Source organism: Bos javanicus, chromosome 25 (assembly GCF_032452875.1).
Source record: "Bos javanicus breed banteng chromosome 25, ARS-OSU_banteng_1.0, whole genome shotgun sequence".
Lineage (NCBI taxonomy): Eukaryota > Metazoa > Chordata > Mammalia > Artiodactyla > Bovidae > Bos > Bos javanicus.
Window position 1 is genome coordinate 30,783,716 of NC_083892.1, and position 21,044 is coordinate 30,804,759.

At 43.1% G+C, this 21,044-nt stretch overlaps 1 protein-coding gene and 1 long non-coding RNA gene across 9 annotated transcripts in view; both read right to left on the reverse strand.

Annotated features, from left to right (window-relative positions):
- AUTS2 (activator of transcription and developmental regulator AUTS2) overlaps positions 1 to 21,044 on the reverse strand; it is a 1,221,294-nt gene that overhangs the window by 1,066,193 nt on the left and 134,057 nt on the right. The gene's annotated exons all lie outside the window — the stretch shown is intronic.
- Positions 1 to 21,044, reverse strand: part of LOC133238917 (uncharacterized) — a 158,083-nt gene that overhangs the window by 128,309 nt on the left and 8,730 nt on the right. Inside the window, exon 1 of the long non-coding RNA XR_009733675.1 lies at positions 1 to 21,044. This exon is cut by the window's right edge and continues 8,730 nt beyond it. This is a non-coding gene — a long non-coding RNA (uncharacterized LOC133238917).

Genomic DNA, 21,044 nt, shown 5'->3' on the forward strand with positions numbered 1-21,044 from the left:
CTCCCTGGCCATTCCGCAAGTTCTGAGTTGGTAACCAAACATGCTGACAACAGAGCTTGCTTCTTTTCTTACTGTTATTATTTACTTGGCTGCCTCAGGTCTTAGCTGCAGCACGTGGGATCTTTCCTGGCACGCTTGCTCTCTAGCTGTAGCGTGGGCTCAGCTGCCCCGCAGCATGTGTGATCTTAGCTCCCACCAGGGATCAAACCTGTGTCCCCTGCATTGGCAGGCAGATTCTTAACCACTGGACTACCAGGGAAGCCCCCCGAGATTTGTTTCTTATGTTTACTCCAGGTTATCTGAACAGGAGGAGGGCAGGAGAGGGTCAACGGCTAGTTCCTGGTTCATTTACTAACTATGCCTACGTCAGAAAGTTACCACACAATAAATACTACCCAAAATACTGGAATGCAGCACTGTGAAAACTGAAGGCCTGTCCATCTGAACTTATGGATGAACAAAAGCAGCAACGAAATGAAGTAGTAGTCCTGGTGTCAACCTTGTTTATATGCCAACTGCTTCAGAGATGAACAAACAAACAAAACCCAGGCTGCATGTATTTGCAAAGAGACCACCATCCCCAAGTCCAGTGCTTGGAGAGAAAGCCACCCTCAGGATCAACACCCCAATGATTACAGCAAGACGAATAAATTCAGCTCTCTCAGCTGGACCTGAAAGGCAAACACATCCTCACTCTTCAAGATCCAGATCAAAGATCACCTCCTCTGTGAAGCCTTCTGGGACAACCAGGCTGACCTACTTAGTTATGTCTTTTAAGCTCATTGCTATTTATTCAGAATTCTGTTGGCCTATTTACCCTCAAGAAGTCTCATTTATATTTCTGTATATCACTGCCACCTTGGACTGTGAAATTTGTAGAGAAGAAGCATATACTGTCCTTCCTTTGTACATTTGCTGAATGAATGGACTAACGAATGCCACAGTCTTGGGTTTTCATCAATCCATAGGGTTGATGCATGTACTTTGTGTTCCAACTCTTGAAACCCATGGGAGGCATTAAGAATATTAATTAGGTCATTTTAATAAACTGGAAAAATAGTATAAAAGGAAAAGAAGAAAAAACCCACCAATCTCTGAAAAATGAAATGTAAATAAAACACACTTCATAGCAAAATAGATGCTCAGCAGAAACATCCTGTGTATTACCCATTTCTCTCTCCAAATAAATCAAAGGGATCTAATCCAATTTCAAGAAAGGATATATAAATGATAACTGACAAAATCCTGCCCAGACACAATCTTACACATCAGGTAAAATGCTACATAGGGACTCGTAGATGGTTGTGTAAATAGAAAGAAGAGTGAAATCACAGCCTCCCTTGCCAACAAGTCTCTGACAAAAGAGCAATCATTAATACTACCACCCACACAGCTGCCAACCTCACTATCTGAAAGCCTTGTCACCAAAAAGAATTACATTTTTCTGGTCAATTATGTCCCTTAATTCATTGAAACATTAACTGCATGAGAACAGGAACTTTATTTTGTTTATAACAATACCCTCAGCTCTAAAAACAATGCCTGTTTTGCAGCAGAGGTTGTCAAAGGCTCTTGAATGAAGAAATGAGTGAGAGGAAAGAAGTGAAGCTGTGAAAGAGGGAGAGAGGCACCAACGCAGGGACTGAGGAGCTAATTAAGAAGAACGTTAATTAAGAGAGAAGAACGTTCTTCTCTGAGAAAAGTTTTATATGTCTTTATACCCACTGCATCGGAGAAGGCGATGGCAGCCCACTCCAGTACTCTTGCCTGGAAAATCCCATGGATGGAGGAGCCTGGTGGGCTTCAGTCCACGGGGTCGCGAAGAGTCGGACACGACTGAGCAACTCCACTTTCACTTTTCACTTTCATGCACTGGAGAAGGAAATGGGAACCCACTCCAGTATTCTTGCCTGGGAAATCCCAGGGACGGGAGCCTGGTGGGCTGCCGTCTACGGGGTCGCACAGAGTCGGCCACGACTGAAGCAACTTAGCAGCAGCAGCAGCTAAGTATACCCACTGCATACTGCTCTGCTGTGGCAATACAAGCCAACAATTTTGGTGTTTATAATGAAAAACAAAACAAGGGTTTTGGTTTTTTTTTTAATTGCCCGAAAGCAAATATTGACTTTTAAAGCAAAGAAATCAGGTGCATCTCCTTTCACTCATTCAGCAGACACTCACTTTATGTGTCCACCACATTCTAGGCACTAACACTACACACAGGTGGACAGAAAATGAGAAGAGGAATACATATTAGGGCCCAAGTTCAATTTTGATGGGTATTATTTAACAGGAAGAAACAGAGAAAGGTGCAAAAGCATAGAAGAGATGAGAAAAGATACAATGAAGACAGGTAAGAAAAACAACTGGAGTTGTCTGGCCTAGAGAACAAGGCTGATTTCATTAGAGGCTTCAAATACACAAAAGGCTTTTATGAGATAATCCTGAGCATTTCCACGGCTCTCCTTTCTTTCTGCGTGAGGCCTGTGTTTAGGTATTTCCTTCTATTGACTTCAGACATGCCTTCCTCAAGTCAGAAGTGAATGCCAATATTTTGCTTGCTGATGTGTAAGCAAGGGCTTAGCGCTCCTAAAACACAAATACTAGTTTCCTCCTTCCTAGGCTTTAACAAGCTGTCTGTAGGCATTTCTCTCCCACCCTATAATTTCTTCTCCTCCTTTGTTAAAACTGTAAGCACATCTGCAAAAGACTAAATATGACACTGTAAATGACTGTCACGTCCTTCTCCCCATACTTGGCACCCAGTCTACAGAAACCGCATCACTTCACCAGTATCTGACGCAAACAAGGTTTCACGGGGGCAGGTGGCCACCTCACTAGCTACAGCTCTACCAGCCACACACGCTCAGCCAATGTTTTATCTTTACTCTGCTTCTGGAGAGAAAGCAATAGAGGCTGAGGATTGGCCAAAGTGTGGTCTCCGTTTGCAAGGCTCAGTTAAATCACGAAGGTACGCGGCATCCAGGGACAACCATTTACAAAATGTGAAATCATTCAGGTTTCTAGTCCAGCATCTTTCCAACCCCTAGCCTTGACTCCCTCTTCCCAATGTAATTCCCTCAACTCATATCACAAGATGATATCTAGTGATCTATTTCTTGATCCCCCATGCCCAAAGTATTCAGGAAAGTAAAAGGCAAAGCTCTAGACTCATCCTCAGGACCCACAGTACTCATTGCATTCATCTCTCAAAAATAGAAAATAATTTAGTAATAATGAGAGAGATTCCCTGGTGGCTCTGTGGTAAAGAATCCACCTGCCAATGCAGGAGACATGGGTTCTATCCCTGGTCCAGGAAGACCCCACATACCGCAGTACGGAGAGCGGCAACTATTGAGCCCATGTGCAGCCGACTTCTGAGCTCACACGGCCGGGAACTAGGGCTCTGCAGCAAGAGAAGCCACTGCAATGGGAAGCCCACACACTGCAGCTAGAGAGCAGCCCCTGCTCGCCGCAACTAGAGAGAAGCCCACGGAGCGTAATAAAAAATAAATAAATAAAAGTTTTAAAAATAACAGTAGTAATAAAGACAAAGAGACAAGGAATGGGGGCACGATATAATTAACAAGGGTTCCCCATGGCTCTTTGTGTCATAATGTTGCTCTCTGTGTCACTCTAAGTATCCCATGGCAACCAATAGTAATATCAAACATGTAAAATCAAACAGGAAGAAAAAGAAGCTGCGTTGTGAGAATCCTTCTAATTATTAAGCTCAGCAAAACAATTCTTATGGCAAACGAAAAAATGTTTTACTGAGATCTTTTTAAGAGACAAGTTTCTTCACCCTTACTCCAATTTCCACGCTTAATAAAGATGATTAGTTTGGGGGAGGTTGTTGTTTTAACTCAAGACTATGCAAAACGACCGAGTCTGACTATGAAGTAACCTCAGGACGCCACCACGCTTTGTGCCATCTCGTCCTCAGGGACTTGCCTTGCATACCATCTCCCCTATAGTTTTCCTAATCTATGCATTAAAAGAAAGATCAGATTTCTAAAACTGGGCTGACAAATTCTTGTTTTCTGTAAGACTATAGTCTCAACATGGTCTGCTTCAAACCTCACCCCTGCCTGCTCTCCCCAAAACCACTTGATAGATGACTGTGTCAAGTCCCTTAACCTCACCAATGGCTCTAATCCCTCAGCTGAACAATTAATTGTGTTCCCTCATCTCATGGGAATGTTTAAAAGAGATCACTATTAATAGACTAGTCCCTGCAAAGTTATTTGCTAATGCAAAACCACGACATGAGGGCTGTGTCTTGAGGGCCATGGTGTGGTGTAATGGGAAGAGAAAGGACTTTTGAATTTGATGGAATCAAGTTAAAATCCTTACTCTACAGCTTTCCAGCTGCAAGAAACCTCAGGCAAGCTACACAACCTATACACCTCAGTTTCTTTACTTGCAAAATGGCAAAACAAAACAAAACTACCTTTCTCTGTCTGCTATTGCAAGAATCAGATGAGCTATTGTAGGTAAACTTCTGAAAGTTCCTGGCCCAAAGCAGGCACTGAGATGTCAGAGTACCCTGTGCCAACAAAACCTCTCACAACTTCCTGACACCCACACTGACAACGCCCTACACAGGCAGCCCCCACAGGACCTCCCACCTGAAATACTGCGAGTCTTCTGGGTTTCTATTTCCTGTCCCAGCACCTCCACCCTTCATCATCCATCTTGCCATAAGCAAGTGTGACCTCATACTGTCATCGCCTACTACTTAACATCCTCCAACAAATCCCTACATCCTACAGAGTCAAGTCAAAAGCCTCAGAGAGAGAGAAAAGACTGCTCACTAATTGGCACTAGCCGGCTTTACTCCCCGCGTCTGAACTGTCCTCTGCTGCGCCTCCCGCCTTGCTCTGTGCGCGTCATGATCTCCTGGGGCCACCGTCTGTACTGGATGGCCTTTCCACCCGTCTGCCAGGCGAGAGCCTCTCCTAACACAGCGCCGGGGTCTGGGGCGGAGGAGGCATGGAGGGAGGTGCTTGGCAATCTTTCTGCGGCTTCTCCTTCCAGTTTAGTCACCTGTGAAGTCATCAGAAAAGGGAAAGAACAGCAAGGATACTCTGCATACAATAGCACAATGGGAAGCAAGACAGATCCAGCTCTGTCTTCCTAAAGGTCTTTGAGAAACAATGTCTCAGCTGTGGCAAAGGAGAGCAGACCACTGCTAGACTGCAGGGGAACAGCAGAAACCGACCTACAGCAGCCAGAGGTCTCTACTGCAGCACTGTTCACCACCAGCTTGACTACAATCCCCCATGACTAGCCCGCAGGTCTGAGAGCCTGAGCTAAGGGAGGACTGCCCACTCTCTCAGAAATCCTGGGAGCCCAGCTGTCCTGCCTTCTGGATACAAGCTCCTCCAGCTGTGGAGAAGAGACAAGAGCTTCCTTGAGTTCGAGGGTATTTCCTGAGCCTTTAACATTTGGCAAAACACCAGAACTGACTTTTGGATAAATACTGCTGCCAGCTCATGCTGATGAAAATATCCCTGCCGCTCAGTTCTGGAGTTTCCTGCCACTTACCACGGTCTTTCACAACCACCACCCATACTGTACCCTCACAGCATCCCAAGTTATTGGCATCCCCATGTTATGGAAGAGGAAACAACTTTAGAAAGTCCAGCTACTGTCCCCACAGCCAAAGAAGCAGAGTCTCATTCTCCAGATCCACCAACCCTGGTATACTCAGAACTGTCCACCCAGGGAGGCACCAACAAGGAGAATTACCACAAAGCTTCTCCAGAACTTGGCAGCTTCCTAATCACTCCTCTCATCCCCTTCCGGGGCATAAAAACCAGGTCAACAGGAACAATTTCCAACTTACTGACATAAGGTAGGAAAACTCCAATATTGCATGTAACCAGATGCAGCCCAGACAAAATGTGTGAGAGCAGGCCAGGTGATCTCTCCACAGAAGTGGAAGAAACCCTTCCTTTCATCACTTCTTATGCATCAGACACTTCTCTTCCCATTCTCACATTATGTGATCACACCAAATGTTTCCAACTGTGAAGAAACACTATCATAGCCATTTTATAATTATAAAAACTGAGGGTCCAAGAGGTGAACTGACTTGCCCTCGGCCATTCAATGGAGCCATTATCTAAACACTAGATACTGCTAAACACTAGACAATACACTCTTGGGTCAAGAAGCATGGCTTCCTTTGAGAAAGGTATGCTGCAAACTCACAATTATAATCGGAGAAGGCAATGGCACCCAACTCCAGTACTCTTGCCTGGAAAATCCCATGGACGGAGGAGCCTGGTAGGCTGCAGTCCATGGGGTCGCTAGGAGTCTCGCTAGGAGTCAGACATGACTGAGCGACTTCACTTTCACTTTTCACTTTCATGCACTGGAGAAGGAAATGGCAACCCACTCCAGTGTTCTTGCCTGGAGAATCCCAGAGACGGGGAGCCTGGTGGGCTGCCGTTTATGGGGTCGCACAGAGTTGGACACGACTGAAGAGACTTAGCATAGCATAGCATTACTTAAAATACAAACAGCAGCCATAGCTCCAGCCCTGCCGCTCACTGCAGATCCAAAATACTTAGTTTCATTTCCAATTTCCCCTCTGTCCATCCATCAGTGACTCCTTAGAAACTTACATTAGTCTCTTATCTCTTTCCCAACTGATAAAGAATGCTTTCCTCCTAAAGTCACATTTTTCCATAAATGACCTGAAGGACTAAAGAGTAAGAGAACTCTTATGAAACTGACAATTTTCCATCCTCTCGAAGATTAATTTACTATAGTCACCCACAAGTGTCATAATTTAAAAAAACTATTCATTTTTATCCCAACAATTATCCTGATCAAAATAAAGTCTCATGCAAGACTCTGACCTTAAATACTGAGTGTAAGATGCATTGATTAAAAGCTTTAAACTTATCCTTTTATTGGCAAACACATTCAGGGGCAGTTATTCATGCCATCTGGTTCAGAAATTAGATACAGAGTTAGCTGCAGATTGATTAGTGCTTAGTAAAAAGAAGAAAAAGACTAATTCCTGTATTATTCCTGGCTCAGCAAATGACAGCCTTGGCATGGATCCACAACAAGGAGCCCAGAAAGACTCCAGAACCCAACAGGAAACCTGGGCAATCTAGAGCTGTGTTCTGACAAGTTGTGTTTTCTCCCACCAAGAGGCTGAGCACCTCTCAAAGAGTCAGGACCCAGCCCGGCCTGCTCACTCTCCTAGGTCCAGATATCCTGCTCCTGATGGAAAACAGAACCCGAAGGAGCCAGCACCAGACCAGCGAGACTCAGGAAGAGGGCTCCGGGGCCAGCATGAGGGCACTGTTTGGGCATCTGAATAGAGGGAATTTGGGCACACAGTGAGTTCCCTACATACAAACCTTCAAGTTGTGAAGTTTCAAAGATGCAGGCATGTATGCACATGTCCAGTCACACACGTTAGCTCACGTGTCTGCGTACATCGTCCCGTGGGTGCACGCTCTACAAGTGGTTGTGTCTGTGTATTTACTGCACAGCCCTGTGTAGAGCACAGTAGTGCAGTATCTTGATTTCAAGCCCAAGATGTCCAGAAGCAAGCGTCACAGCAGCGGTGATGTAGCTGGTACTCCTGTACTTCTCAAAGCACTGTCCTGTAAAATCTCTTTTATTTTTGTGTTTGTTTGCATGTATTATTTGTGTGAAAAACATTATAAATCTACTACAGTACAGGATGTATAGAGCTGACTGTGTTAGTTGGGTAGCTAGGCTAACTTTGTTGGACTTATCGAACTGGTTTGTACATAGGCAATTTTGTTTGTAGGGACTCTGTCTGTATGCACAATGAAGAGAAGGGCTGAGAAGTAATAAGGAAAATCAGCATCTGTGATGATCACAGTCATAACATTTAATTTCCAGTGAGTGGTCAGTGCTGAGCCCTGTTATAAAACTTTATGTGGATTAAGTAACACATTGAGTTCTTGCAACTCCACAAAAGAGGAATTACTTATAATCAACATTTTAAAAACAAAGTACCCAATACACAGAAAAGCTAAGTACAGTCCAAGGTCACATCCAACCACTAAGTGGTAGAGACTGAATTCAAACCTAGGAAGTCTGGATTTCAGACTCTTTTAATCCTAAACCATATACTGTACTTCCTTCCTTCTGATGGTACCTAGCAATATGCAAGCACCTGTTTTATGTCGATTTCTTTTGTGGCTGCATGGACTGTATAGTCCATGGGGTTGCAAAGAGTCAGATGCAACTGAACAACTTTACTTTCACTTCACTTTGTGGCTGAAGAAGTTTATATGTTGAGAAAAAATCCTTCAGGTTCAACTATGAATGAGTTAAGACCTAAATAATATTACATTCTTTTCACCCGACTTCTTTCCTTCTGCCTGTCTATACACTCTTCCTCATACTTCCACTGAACAGAATAATACAAGGAAAAAAATTCAAAAGGAGTTAGTCCCTTTCACATGACTCTTGTTTCTCTGTCTCTCCTTTCCAAAGGCAGTCCTTGTTAGAAATAACACCCCACAAAAAAAATTTTAACAGCATTTAGGAAATAAATAACATTGAAAGTCACTGAGCAAATGAGCAGGAATCAACCTGCAAGACCCAGAGTGACAGCTGAGTTTTGGCTAAGCAAACGTCCCACACATTACATAGCCAATTAGGCTATTTGTCAGCCAATGCCTCACCAATATGCTCCTTAAGACAATTTGTGAACATTCAGGGGAATCTCTTTTCTAGTCCATCACCCACCTCAAGGAAAGCTTCACGTGCACTTGGGAAGTTACTTTAGTTTCTGTCATTGCTGTAGTTTTGTTTGGGGGGAGTGGGTTCGGTGATGCTTACTTAATAAAAACTCTTTAAAAAGATGTGCAACATTATTTTTTCTAAACAACACATTTTGGTCTGTACCACTTGCCACTATTATCCATTATTCTTATTTTCCAATAGCGACCCCCCTCCTTTTTTTCCTTCCATACCTTTTACTGCTTATTATTACAGTGGAACAGGAACAGGTTCCAAAGACAGGAAGCGATGAATTTTCATTTTATTTCACTCCCTAGTTTCCACTGCTGACAAGTGAGTACCTTAATTTCTCAAAACTCTGTTCTCCCTACTCCGTAAAACAGAGATAAGACCACCAACCTTTGTTGACTATTCGATGAGATGATGCTTGTGGAAACACCTGGCTCAAAACAGGCAATCAGTACTTGTTAACATTCCCTCTGCCTCCTCACTTAAGTCAGACCTTCAGCCTGAACACTTGAGAATTCCAACAGCCTCACACCCTCGATCTTCCCAGTTGCCCACACACCCTACCACACTGTCACACACGAACTAACTGCAATCATTCATTTCTGAGTCAGCAAGCCTTAAATGGAGCCTCAGCATAAACAGAATGACAAAACAAGTGACTGCACCAAACGCACTCTAAGGACGACCCAAATGGGGGCTACTGCTGTGATGTGAATATCTGCAAAGCACTCTGACTCCTTGTAAGCTCCTTACCCCAGGCCCTACATCCCAGACACCCCTCAACTCATCTGCTCAACCAGTCCCTTCGAAGAATCAGGTGTGGCCCATTCCTTTCCTGTGGCTCCCCTGCCTCCTCCATTCCTGCCTGCAATGCCAGGGTGGTTTTTAAAACAAATGAGAATGGTACTCAAGAAGCAAAATGAATTCACTTAGCTCTGTGCTCCCTTCTCCCTTGCTGTTATTTATTTTTGTGTATTTCACTAGAAGCAACATTTGTCAACATGGCAGCAGAGAAGCCCCAAGCCAGGGAGAACTGTTTTTGTACAAAACAAATAACTTAAGCAGCACAGGAGCGGTTTTGAATAAAGCTGCCATATGAACGGCCACAAAGTGCAAAATGGTGAGCCCCTGCATTGGCTGCAGCAGCTGCTTCAACACTCAAAGAAACAAATACTTTAGAGGCGAAAAGCTAAATTGGTTATTTGCAGAGAGATTCGGAGAATTTTGATCACATGATCCAGCAACGGGCAAACTGGCAGAGTCCACAACTGAAAAACAGATAAGAGGAGGAAGATGGAGCCTTCAAGAACTTGGCAGGGAGAGGATGGAGGAATAGGGCAGTGACAGCTAAAAGATGCAGGTTTCTTTTTGAGGTGATGAAAATGTTCTAAAACTGTAATGACAGCTACACATATCTGTAAATACAGTAAAAGGCACTGAATTGTATTCTTTAAATCAGTGGTCCCCAGAACCTTTTTCACACCAGGAACTGGTTTCATGGAAGACAATTTTTTCACAGATTTGGGGGAAGGCGGGGTAAGCAGGGGATATGAGGGGATTGGAAATGATTCAAATTCATTACATTTATTGGACACTTTATTTCTAATCTAATGTCACCACTGAACTGACAGGAGGTACTGATCTGTGGCCCAGAGGTTGGGGACCCCTGCTTTAAATAGGTGAATTGTACTGTATGTGAATTAGATCTCATGAAGCTGTTGAAGCGGCCATCCCCACAGGAATCTGAGTCAGTAAATAGGAAGTGCATCCTGAATCATCCTCACTGACCTTTAGATGCCCCAAATGTACCCACCTCATCACTATTTATCAAGTACTGGACTAAGTACACACTAGGTACACCACACAGGCCACTCATTTAATCCTAAAAGATATTCCCATTTACAAACGGGTAATCTGGGGCTCCGAGACATCTGAGGTGAGTCTGCTTCTAGTCAAGCGCCTGTCACCAAGGCCCATGTTCTTCCCACCACATCCCCACCCCTCCCTGGCCACACAATCACTGAGGAACAAGGAATTTATGCCGCATCCGTGATTTTTTTTCCAAAATATCTTGCACTTACCGCTAAGCAAACTGTTTTACTGAAAGTAAACTTGTGACAATAACTCTGATACACTCACATTTCCCTCTATTCTGAAAAAGATACCAAGAATAAGCTTTCTCTTTTGGATGACATAATTTTCTCTAAGAACCTGACTCAATCTGTTTTACAAAGGTGGCCTTGGGGGCTCCCAGGACAGTTGGGGCCACCTGGTTGGCTCAAAGGCAGTTCTTTTAATAGCTATTGTTTCTCCTTCCCCTGTGGTCAATAAGAGTTCCCTGTATTGTCTAGGTATCTTCTGAATATAAATGCTCTCTTTCAATCCCTAGGGACCAAGGGCTTCACCAGTTACTGCTACAACAGAAGTAAAAGTTCAAGAGCTTTGTGACAGCTGGTTGTCAATCAATGGCTTTTTCAATTTTATAACCAGGTCTTCAAAAGATGAGGCTGCCATACAACTGATCCATGGATGACTTGGATTTTAAGACAATAACAATGATTACTGTTAAATGTGACTTTTATGTAACACTTTTCACTTTTGCAAACCACCATGAGACACTAGCTTTTTTAAAAATTAGACATGTGGTCTCCCCACACATCTACCTTCCCACCTACTTCATTCCTCTGCACAAATGCCTTATCTCAGAAAGCTTTCTTCCTAACAGTGTGTGAACTTCCTGAGATAAGGACTCTAAAACCCCAATCACAGAAGGATGTTTTTAAAGGGAACATGATCTCTTCCTCCCAAGCTGAGCTCCTGATGACAAGAATCCTGTCCATAAAATTCAAGGTTCATATTAGGAAAAGCCCATTCTTAGAAGGAACTCTAAGAAAAATCCCAGAAGTACATCTTATTAGATTGGAGTTGGCTGTGAAGGGTTTTTTTTTTTTTTGAGGGGGAGAAGGAAACTGGTGGGCTACAGTCCATGGGGTCGCAAAGAGTCGGACATGACTGAGCGACTTCTGTGTGTGTGTGTGTGTGTGTGTGTGTGTGTGAGTGTGTGTGAAGGTTTTTAATTAGGAAAGAAAGCAACCAACAATGATAATCCATCTATACTTAGTACAGAAACCCTGGTAGGTATACATGCTTTATCCCAATTTTATAGAAAGAAAATGTGTCTTAACAAAGATACAGAAAATTAACGCAAATACTTTCACTTTCTATCTAAACCTCTGAGTGTCTTTCTCTCTCTCTCTCTCTCTCACACACACAAGCATACTAAATGGGAAGACTCAGATTTAAACCTGAGTCTGTGTGAGACCAATTCAGTGCTCCCAGGAAACACACGCTGTGGTAATTCTCAGGCTATGAAGCCAGAGACACCCGAATTTGAAATCCATCTTTGCTACTAACTAGCTGCATGATTATGAGTAAGTCACTTCCCTGTGTATAAAACAAAACTATTAATACAGGTGGCCCTCAGTATTCACAAATGCAGAACCCACAGATATGAATGGGTGACGAACACACATGGATTTGGGTATCCAAATGGGGGGCAACGGGGCAGGGGGCGGTCCAAGAAACAATCTCCCATGGATATCGAGGGACAACTGTACACTGCAGGACATGCTGGGGAAAAAAAAAAAACAAGATTATGCTTATAATGCTAATTCTAGAGCTTACATTTGGCAAATTATTCATGTTTTGTTTGTACCACATCATTCTATATAGACTTATATATCATTTTATAATAGCCAGCCTTTGCTAAGAACTTACCATGTGTAAGGCACCATTTTAAATGCTCTATCCAAGGTCACAATACGAGGACAAGCTGGGAGTCAAACCCAGGTAGTGAGGCTCAAAGCCAAGGCTTCTAACCATTATTTTGCAAGGCAGAAGTGCAGAAAGTTAACTTCCCAGATTACAATATATTGATTCCTATCCACTAGAGCAATGGATCTCAAAGTGTGGTCCTTGGACTAGCAGCACTGACATCACCTAGGAACAAGAAGGTATAAAGAATGCAAATGATTAGGCCCCACCCCTAACCTCCTGAATCAGAAACTCAGGGCGGAAGGGGGCGGGGAGAGACCCAGCATTCTTTCTTAACAAGTACATCAGTCACCTGAAAGACTTGTTAAAACACAGACGGCTTGGCACCAACAATACATATGCTTAGGCTTCTTAGGCTTCTGCCACAGGTAAAGAATCTTGAGGATGCTCAACAAGGTCAGGCTCTTCTGCCCAGGCTCTTCAGCTCCAAAGGTACAGATTTGCAATGGCTGAAGTTGGTGTCCCATCTCCATCATCTGAAAATTTGTCTTTGCCCCCATAAACTCCATTGTCAACACAGCAGTCAGCACCTACTTAATGCTTCCCCAGCACAGCTCTGGGTCTCACTCAACGAAAGCCCAAGTTCCCACAGTACCTACAAGGCCCTATGTGATCCACGACACCTGCCCCCCATTCTGCCACCAACCCCTCCCTGGATTCTCCTCCTGTCTGCCTCTCTGCTCCACTTCCACCTCCCACTCTGCCCCAGCCACAGCGGCATCCTCGCTGCTCCTCAAACACGGCATTAAGTCCTCACCTGGGACACTTGTGCTTAGCAGTCTCTCTTCCTGTCATTCTCCTAAGAAAAATTCCACAGCTCACCTCCTTTCCTCATCAAGTCTCTGCATAAACATCACTTTATGGGGAGGCCTTCCCTGACCCCTCACCCCACTCCCAGCACTCACTCACTCCCAAATCCTGTGTTGTTTTTTCTCCATAGAATGCATCACTATCAGATATAACAAATATTTATTTATCTGCTGTGACTTGTTTCTCCCAGTTAAAAGGTAACCTTCACAAGGGCAGACACTGTCTTGTTTGCTGATGTAATATCAAACCTAAGAGGAAAGGCAGGTGCATAACCACATATTCAATGAAGAAATAAATGAGAGAACACTGTTAATCCCAAATAGCCAAATGTCATTTTAAAAAAATGTTACTGCGGACATGGAGTCCCAAAGAGTTGAAAACAACTGAACAACAACAACTGGTGGTCCAGTGGTTAAGAATCAGCCTTGCAATGCATGCGACACAGGTTCAATTCCTGGTCCAGGAAGATCCCAGATGCTCTGAAGCAACTGAGTCTGTACACCACAGCTATTGAAGGCTGCGTGCCCTAAAGCCCATGCTCTGGAACAAAAGAGACTGCAATGAGAGCCCTGCACACCGCAACTAGAGAGTAGCCCCCACTTGCCACGCTTAGAGAAAGCCCATGCAGCAACAAAGGCCTACTGCAGTGAAAAAAAATAATAATTATTCTTTTTTAAATGTTGATGTAAGAACTGGCATAGTTTTTGTCTTTTTATTACCAGTAACACAACTGGACAAAACAACTTCTAAACCCACAGAAAATACTCAAAAATCCCATTTCTTCAGAAGAAATGCCATGTACCATGCAATGTAAGATTACTTTTTCTAAGCCCACACAAATATTACTACCCCCAAATGTAATTTCTAATTTACAGCTCCAAAATATAATCTATATTGAAATTTGCATAAAACTCAACAGACCTGTAGCAAGATATTAAATTTTAAATTTGCATGCAAGAATGACCAAGCAATATTAGTCTAGCCAAGGAGATCGTGTCTCTAAACTTGAGAGCTTGCAGATGTAATGAGAAGAAAAATTGTACACTTCAATGAAAGCAAGTTGATTAAAATGCTCTGATGCAGTTTTAACAGTGCAAGGGAGGCAAAGTGCATTTCAAATTTCATAACCTGGGCTCTGATAACATGAGACTCACTGCTTTAGAATAGGCAATGGAACATACTGGCATCTCTTCCATCTATAAACAGTAGCGGGTGACAAAGGTAAATAGCCTAAGAGTTTGAATGGACCTCTCTGACCCTACATACCCCAAAGGACCCTTTGGGTCAAGAAGATACATACTCAGCACTGGTGAACAGCAAAGCAAGTGGTAATGTCTCTAATCTCACCAGTTGTACAGCCTTAACTTATGTGCTGTGCATTCACGGGGTTTTTTGGTTTGTTTTGTGTTTTTAAAGAATGAGAGTTTCTTGCCTCTAAAACACCAAAAAAGAAGAGGTAAACTACTCAGTAGCTGGTTCTGAAACAACTAAGGTGATGGGACTAAAAAGAGAAGAGGAGGGACTTCTGTGGTGGTCCAGTGTTAAGAGACTCTGTATGTCTAATGCAGGGGGCCCAGGTTCCATCCCTGGAATTAGATCCTGCATATGGCAAGTAAAGATCCCACAGGCCACAACTAAGGCCCAAAGTAGCCAAACAAATAAATATTAAAAGAGAGAGAAGAAAAAGAAAAAGAAATGTTTAAGGACCTCAAGACTCTGCTCTCAAGAAACAGCCTTGGGAGTGCAGCACTTTGCAAAGGGGTTCCAGGAGAAGAGCATGGGTGCTCAGCAGGTTAACAGCCAAAAAAGGGCTACTTGAACTTTCTGAGGAGTCTGTCAACAACGTTTTCATCTGTTTTCAATGGGTATTTTGGGCAGTATTTCATCTGAAAGAGTACTGGTTCTCTACAAGCATGAAAATCACCGGTCCAATGGAATGCATCCTAAAAGAGAAGTCAGCTGATGAATAATCAACTGCTAACCCAGGCATGGTGCCTTTCTGTGTGACTCTGACTCTAAGCCCTTCATATCAGTAAACGCCACTCCTAGATACTCAGGAGAGCTGAAAAACATATCGACACAAAGAATTGTACCTAAACGTTCGCAGCAGCTTTATTCATAACAGCTTCAAACTGGACACAACCCCAAAGCATCAACAGGAGAATGGCTAAACACATTACAGTGCATCCCTGCAACGAACGGGACAGCACACAGCGTAAGAAGGCCCAGGCCGCACCAAAACCACGGGCCAGCCCCAAAGTAACTACTCTGAGTGAAGGAAGCCAAACACAAAAGAGTACATAACATACAATTCCACTGATATAAAGACTGAAGAAAACCTTAATCTACAGTGGCACAAAACAGACAGTGGTGCCCAGACCCTGGTGTAAGAATGGGAGAGTAAGTGTGAATGAGGGAATTCACGGCTGCAATAGAAATGTTATATCTTGACTGTGGTGGTGATTCAATTCTAAAATCAGGACTGTATACTTAAAATGGGTGCCTTTTACTGCATGTGAAAATAAAATTGAAAAAACATATGTCCTACCTAACCCATGAAAATGTTATCAAGGAACAAATGAGAAAGGTGACATGTGAAAGCTTAATACACATGCACTGAGATTAAACAGGTAAAGGACAAAAATATACCACATAAGCATTTGTTTATACAAAAGCCAAACGTATGGCACAGAAGGGAGTCATGACAACAGCAAGGATGGTGAAAGCTTGAGTATTAGCATTTCTTTTATGCCGGCACTTAAGATCTTTACATGCATCAAGTCCTCACATCAATCCTATGAGGAAGGAAGGGTCACTATTTCCATATTACAGATGAGAAAACGGAGGTGCTGAGTGGTTAAGTAATTTCACTTTCACAAGTAAAACCAGAGCATATAATTTTTGGATAAGTCAACGAGGGTCTTACAGGTAGCAAAATACTAAGCATGAAAAGCTATTTTCCCACTAAGGACAAGCAAGTATCAAAGTGCAGCCTCCAAGCCAGAGACACCAGTCCGCAGAAGGCCCTCCTAGTCCTCAGAACAGAAAGTCGTGCACAGACACACCTTGTTTTCTTGGATGTGGGGAACAGGAAATAAAAACAGAGGCAGAGCAGAAAAGAAGAAAAGTCAATAACATCTGTACGTAAAAATCATAAAAGTGGTTCACAGGAACTATTAGTTAACATTGTTAACCACCTACTATGTGAGGCTTTATTAAGAGTTTTACGTGTATTCTCATGCAATTTTCATAGTAACCCTGAGAAACAGTACTATGATAACCACTCTATATGCAAAAAAAAAAAAAAATTAAACCCAAATCTTAGGTAAGATAACCTGCAAAGGGTACTTGTACCTAGCAAGTGACAGAAACCACAGCTGAATCAAACTTTATCTTTGAAGCTAGTAATGTTGCTTATTAAATCTACTCCCATCCGAAGCTTAGTGAAAATGCAAGTTTTAAGGAAATAACAGGAAAAAAAGGATAAAAGTATAGATATTCCAACTAAACCTACATTGTCTCAAATTGTTCCAATATTTTTCTGAGAATGCAAGAGCCACTGTTATTTAACAAGCAAACAAGCCAGGCACCATGCTAGGGACTTTAGATACGAATTCAGGTAATCTTCATAGCAGTTCTACAAGGTAAAAAGAAAAAAAGCAACTTTCCACCTAGAGTCATGCGGCCAAAGTTCCTCTCAAAATATAGGGCAAAATAAAGATATCTTCGATAACTAAAAACGAGTATATACTACTAATAGACACTCACTAAAAAATATTAAAGAAATTGTGAACAAAGACACTGGTAACCATATAGGTAAATCTAAAACACTACCTGTGAAAAGGATAGCAACATCTAATTTGTGCGTTTAAAAAAAGGTAAAACTAAAATATCGGACTTACTGCAGGGAGAGAAGTGATCAGACTTTAAGATTGCTTACTCGCATTATCCAGGGTGATTAAGGTATGGATGAACTTTTCAAGGGAAACTACTAGCAGAGTACAAATGTAAATCTTTAAAAAAAAAAAAACAAGTGAGACCTTCCTGGTGGTCCAGTGATTAAGAATACGCCTTGCAATGCAGGAAACATGGGTTTGATCTTAGTTTCCTGGTCGGGGAACTAAGATCCCACCTGCCTCACGGCAACTAAGCCTACTCACTGCCAACTAGAGAGTCCAAGGACCACAAGGAAAGATCTCGCATAATACAATGAACATCCCACATGCTGCAACTGATCTGACACAGCCAAATAAATAAAATTTTTTTTTAATTGTTTTTAAATTTCAGGGGATGATGAAATGGAGTAACACAAACATGGGGGAAGTGGTGGTGTCAGGATCTGAACCCGGATGCCAAGCTCCCAAACCAGGTGTAAAACATTACCAGCACACAAGCAATCAGCTCTCAGCAAATCACACACGAGTCCTCAGGAAATAAGTCTAAAATTCCTACTTGTCATCCTTTCTCAAAACTCACAAACACTGAAGACTCAAGTCCTCAGTGATCGCCTCTATTCTAATACCAATTCATTGGGAAAGACCCTGATGCTGGGAAAGACTGAGGGCAGGAGAAGGGGATGACAGAGAATGAGGTGACTGGACGGCATCACCAATTCAATGGACATGAATCTGAGCAAACTCCAAGAGACTGTGAGGGACAGGGAAGCCTGGTGTGTTGCAGTCCATGGGGCCGCAAAGACTTGGACGAGACTGAACAACTGAACAATGACATTCTATACCCACTTCTGGCCTCTGCACAGGAAACCTTTCCAAGCAGGTTGGCAAGTCAAAGAAACGGTAACTAGAACCAGAATTTTTTATAGCCAAAATTATTTAAAATTCCATCACTCTTTTTAATTTTGGATAAAAATTAACGATCTGCTCACAAAAGCTCTCTCTTTCTCACATCAAGGGAGCAGTGTTAACCTCACACCTGGACTCTCTTCACTGCTTTCCCATTGAACACATTTTTAAGTATGTTTTTGTCAAGAATCTTTAATTACGTTGCACAATTGTGTCTTCCTTTCTTTCAGTTGCCTAAATTTTCAGCTTCGGGGTCTTGGAGGCAGATTAAATAAAGATAAGCTCTTGTCAGTCAGAACTGGCTTCTCTCCCTCCCCTCACCTCCTCTGGTTACCAGTTCCAAATGCTGCCAATCAAGGAAAATCCTGCACATCAGCTGTCATTCATTCCTGTCTAAATGATGCCGGTCAGACTTCATTAGGAACAATGTCCTGATCAAAAGCTACAGCCAATCATGTCCACAAAACATAGAAGCAGCAGCTGGTCTTGTCTAGCTGGTGTCTGGCACAAATCCCACTCCTGGAGGGTGAGAGCAGGGCCAGCCACACCTCCCCAGGGCCAAAAAGACAGCCAGTCATGTCGCTTGCACATTTCAGGTCGCTATAAACTACATGTCTTCTGTTGATTTTGCTCTCACCTCACTAGCCCACTAAAGGTAGCCCCAGACTTAATTATTAAGTCTTCCGAGCCACAAAGACAACTGGGAATTTAGCAGTCCTCTCATTCATTAGCTGGTTATGCCCCTGAGGGATTGAAGCCAAGCTGCCTATTTATTTCTGATCCTCCAAACTGCAGGTTCAACCCTCCCCCAAATACCCACCCCACACACACAGAACATAGAGCAGCCACCATTCTACACATCATCACATCATCACATCATCCACACGCTCTCAAAACAGACCACACAGACTACATCAAGGACATACTAAAGAATTAGCACAAGTCTGAGAGCAAAAGCCTCAGAGACCTAATTCTTTCAACTCAAATGTTTATTACTGTTCTTCAAGACATTTGTTTAAATGGAAGAAACAGGTAGAGGATTTTTTTTTTTAATGCAGCCATTAAACACCTAAAAAAACAGGAAAATAGAAACAGCAGAATCTGGCTTGGGTGATTGTTTTGTTTTCAGCTGGTCTGCTGGACTATCCTGTATGTCCCCAAGGTAGGGTGCAAGAAACTACGCCAGAGATCTTCCATGCCAGTCATGCTCTGAAATCCCAGACGTGTGCACCCACATCAGGAACCTGGCTGTGTCAACATGCAGGTGGGCTGTTTATACAGAAAGAGGCATTTGCCTGGGTTCAGAGTGAATCAGAAGTTCAGTTATTAGTAAAAGAAGTGGTTATTTAAATGTATGATTTCATCCTAATTAAATCTAATGGGGGAGAGAATTTGCATTTAGCTGCCTAGTAAATAACTCACTAATAATAGTTACCTCACTATTGATATCTGAAGAGTATTAGCAAGATAAGGTTTTCAGGGCAACAGAAGAAGGTGATGTTGGTGGATTGCTGTCCCACCCACCCACATACCCCACACCATACCGGCCACCTCCCCCTGCCCCAGCCAAGATCATGATCTTGGTTTTACACCATATTCCTTTCACTTAGTGCTTTTTAACAACCTCCACCCATTCAACCCCCAGGCAAGAGCCTAATAAAACATTCCATCTTAGAAAGCTTAACAGTCTGGTACACCTAACAAAACCACCCAGAGACACCGGAGAGCATCCTGCATGTACATTAATAACTGCAGGATATCTGATTAGGAGAATGCAAAATAAGAAGCCATTAATAGCAGCCCTCATCTCCCTCCTCCACACTGATTACCAAAAGAACAGCAGCAGCTGAATCACAGCTAAATCCTATTCACAAGGGACCTGGGGCAACAAAGAGGAAAAAAACCGTTAGAGTAGTGCTTCTCCAGGGAAGCTGCTTTAAGTCGTTTTGATTCTGGTGTCAATCACGCCTGCCACAAACCAATAAGCATGTATAACACAAGCAAAGACTAGATTCCTCCCCTCCCTTCCTGGGTTCAGCACAGCACACCCAGCATACTTAATTGCCCTGCCAACCAAACTGCTACTTGCAAGAGCCCCAAAGGAAGTCCTAGGTCCAGAGACACAGAGGCTTAAATGTTCACCCTCAGAGTACAATCGGTATCAGTCAGAAGATGGAACCACTGGCCTCAGGGCAGACTACTTGTGAGATCTCAATAGAACAGACCAACCATGTGACTTTGAACAAATGTTTTATACTCTTTCTGCCTCAGTTTATTTATCTGTAGCATAACTAAACCCTGGAGTTATTGTGGAATCAAATGAATTAAACCACAGCGAGCACCAGGAGTGGGCTTCCCAGGTGGCAGCAGTGGTAAAGAAGCCGCCTGCCAATGCAGGAGACGTAAGAGACCTGGGTTCGATCCCTGGGTCAGGAAGATCCCCTGGAGGAGGACATGGCAACCCACTCCAGTATTCTTGTCTGGAGAATCCCATGGATAGAGGCGCCTGGCGGGCTAGTCCATAAGGTCCACGGGCTCAGAACAAGCCTTAAGCAACTTAGCAAGCGCACTAGGAATAGCACCTCCCATCGTGAGTTAGTGCACACTCTCTCCCTCCTCCTTCCTCCTTCTCTGTCCACATACAGAGGAGAGGGTAGGAGAAGGATGGAGAAAGGAAAGAAAAGGGGAAGAGGAAGAGGAAGATAAGAAAGAAGAAAACAAAAAGCTTGATCTAAAGTATGTGGCTTAGATATACAGATGAGAAACCCAACAATGCCCCCCACCCTCCCTGCACTGAGATGTACCCGACCCCCAATCTTTCAAAGTCACAGCTTTCTCCTC